Source organism: Suricata suricatta, chromosome 6 (genome assembly GCF_006229205.1).
Source record: "Suricata suricatta isolate VVHF042 chromosome 6, meerkat_22Aug2017_6uvM2_HiC, whole genome shotgun sequence".
NCBI lineage: Eukaryota > Metazoa > Chordata > Mammalia > Carnivora > Herpestidae > Suricata > Suricata suricatta.
In genome coordinates, this window is record NC_043705.1 from 48,623,457 (window position 1) to 48,626,319 (window position 2,863).

Here is a 2,863-nt window from a genome sequence, read left to right on the forward strand (position 1 = left end):
AGAAAAAACGTTCTACCTTGTTTCTCATCAGAGAGCAATACCTTTGTAATGACTGAAAAAGTGACTTGAGAAAATCCCTTACCATCACAAATTACCACAATTTTCATGTCAGTTAAAAATTAAGAATGTACTTAATGCATTTTTTAAGTGGGCAAAATGCCAGCAAAAAATACAAGACTCACCAAAGAGGGGGAAAGCCACAGTTCTCACCCAATCTCCAGCCCAGCCCACTTGGGCAAAACTTCCTTCCTTTTTACATTCTCCTATCTCTACTTTTCGTGAGTCTCCTTTTCCCCCTTAGGCTACTGCCATACCGTCTGCAGTCTTTTCTGGCCACTTGTAGAAGCCAACACTTTCACCTCCTCTCCTTCCTCTGCTTGATTCTCTAACATTCCAGGAGCCAGGAAACAAGATCCAAGACTTTAAAATCAGGCAGAATGTTTCAGGACTAGAGGGGACCTGGGTTGCCCTTCTGAGGAAAGGACTTGGACTTGTGTCACTTACTAGCTGTTAGGCTCCTGAGTCACAGACCAGTGAAGCTGTTGGATTCCTGTCTTTCAGACTAAGGCAGCTCTGCTCTATCTAGAAGGCAATAGCAGTTAGGTTTCTGCATTGGCTTCAAAGAGGGGACCTGCTGATACCATACACTAGTTCATTCTTATCCCGTGGAAACTGTAGCTATGGAACAGTAGAGCACTGTGCTGGAAACAAGTAATAAAGACAGGCATCTTCTAGAGAGCCATCTCCAGTGAGATCCTTCATGTGTCAGACTATGGCCTTGCCAAGTAGCAGGGACCAGGTGAGTCTACATATAGAATAAATAGCAGGTGGGGACAGGAATCCAAGCTTGAAGTTGTACTCTAATTTTTGGGGTGTTGAGCATAATCAGGATAAAGCCCTATAGAGACCACACAGAGTATTAGGGAATAAAATGGTTCCTTCCTCAAGGAAGCACCTAGAAAAGAAGGCTACCAAGCTACATCCAGAAAGGCTTTAGTCCTTTGGGACTAAATTAGGGTCATCAAAATCTCTCCACTGGAAATTAATTGGTCATTGTTATTATTATGCCAGTGTGGTCTGTCTTATATATTCCTCAAACCTCACCCATACGTTACCCCCTCCAGGAAGCCTTCCATGAACTCCTCCCCACCTTGAGTTAGGTGCTGCTGCTCCGGTCTCCAACACCCTATCTTAGCACTGACTTACTGCATACCCTGTGCTGTAATCATGAGCTTCAGCTCATCTGGAGGCTCAGCTCCTTTAGAACACAGCTTTTATCTTTCAGCTCATAACTTTAGCACATAGGAATGTACCTTGGGCATGGTACATGCTTACTATATGTTTAAATGAATGAGTAAATGAAGGAATCTTTGCATTTTCTGTAATATAGTCTCTCCTTCCACCAGAGAGCTAATCTTGGTGCATTCCCATAATGCTACAGAAGTCCGGGCATTGTGACATCACTCTAAGACAAGACAAAAGCACAGAAGTTATACTAAGCAGAGTACAAAGAGGTTATTATCAGCAGAGAGTCATGGAGGTTTCTCCTTCCCTAGAGAATGATTAAAGTAGCCCAAAGCCAGATGGGTATTTTCTCAGCTTCCCATTGGGCCAAACTGACCCAGAAAAGGTATATTATACATGACCTTGGAACCACATCTTCCTTTGTTGCTGGGATACAAAAGAAACAAGGTTGGACTGTGTAGTGGTCTGGTTTGCAAAGCCTGGAAGGATGAGATCGATGTTCTATGCCCTAGGCTCCAACCAGTTCTTGAACACAGGTGACTGAGGCCTCAGCCCTCTGGTGACCCGCACACAATTCCAGCTCTGTACCATGAAGTTATTATATACCTTTCCTGAGCTCTTAATTCAGTCTTCAGTGAGGAAAAAAAAGAATGGCTTGGCATTTTCCATTGAGGGCTCCGAATAAAACTGCAAATACTTTGTGCTGCTGGGGGGCAGCCGAAAGATGAGCTGCTGAACTGTAATGGGTCCTTAAACAGGCCACACAGCCATAGGAAAAGCCGTTTGGAAGGTATATTTTGATTAGTCCTTCTTTTAAAGACTTACAAGATTTTTCAAGAACCACATGAATTCTGCTTTCAACTTACATAAAAGCCTGCAGTTAATTTTTATGAGAGACTTCAAATTCCTGCAAAACAGGTTTGGTAAAGCGTCTGACAAGACTTAAACTGCAAGGGTTAGGGAGACCTCAGGAGAAAATCAAGATTTGTATTTTCTTTGTACATTTTCCCTGAAATGCTGAGTCGCTTTTTTGGAAAATAATATTTAAAGGACAGAAATCATGCTTACTAACCAAACTCCAATCCACTCATTGGAAAATGCCAACAATGAGTGACTTTCTACTGACTTTTAGTGGATAGGGGCAAACCATCAAGCTAGTTACTTCCAGATTAAGAGTTTTCTCGGTTTCTGATAAGGGGTGTTGAAACAATACTTCATAAAACACAGCATAAACTTGTGTCTTCCTCCCTTACCCCTAAAAGGCTTTACCCAATTGAGATTTTCCATTTATATTCCCCACATTGGCAAAAAACATGAACTGGCCAACTAAAGTCCCTCAACATGCAAATGACTGAGTCTTGACTTGATCTGTGTCTATACATGTACGTCAATTAAAGCAAGCACATTTAAAACAATTTTTTCTAATTTAGCCACTTATCTGATTTGTAGCCTTAAAGTCAATTAGTTATTTCACAAATGCTAATTTCTCCCCAATGATCTCTGGTTTGGTCGAAGTTACTGAGAAATCAAATGATGTTCCTGACAAGTTAGTGTGTATGAACACATCAGAAAAGAACTAGCATAGGAACCAAAGGCAGACTTTCGTTCTCTCTTCCCC

The 2,863-nt window shown here is 41.7% G+C and overlaps 1 long non-coding RNA gene across 2 annotated transcripts in view; it reads left to right on the forward strand.

Annotated features, from left to right (window-relative positions):
* Nucleotides 1–757: 757 nt before the first annotated feature.
* The window catches only part of LOC115294463, a 46,751-nt gene continuing 44,645 nt past the window's right edge, over nt 758–2,863 (forward strand). For both annotated transcript variants that reach the window (XR_003909900.1, XR_003909899.1), the window contains exon 1: nt 758–799. This is a non-coding gene — a long non-coding RNA (uncharacterized LOC115294463). The remainder of the gene's footprint in view (nt 800–2,863) is intronic.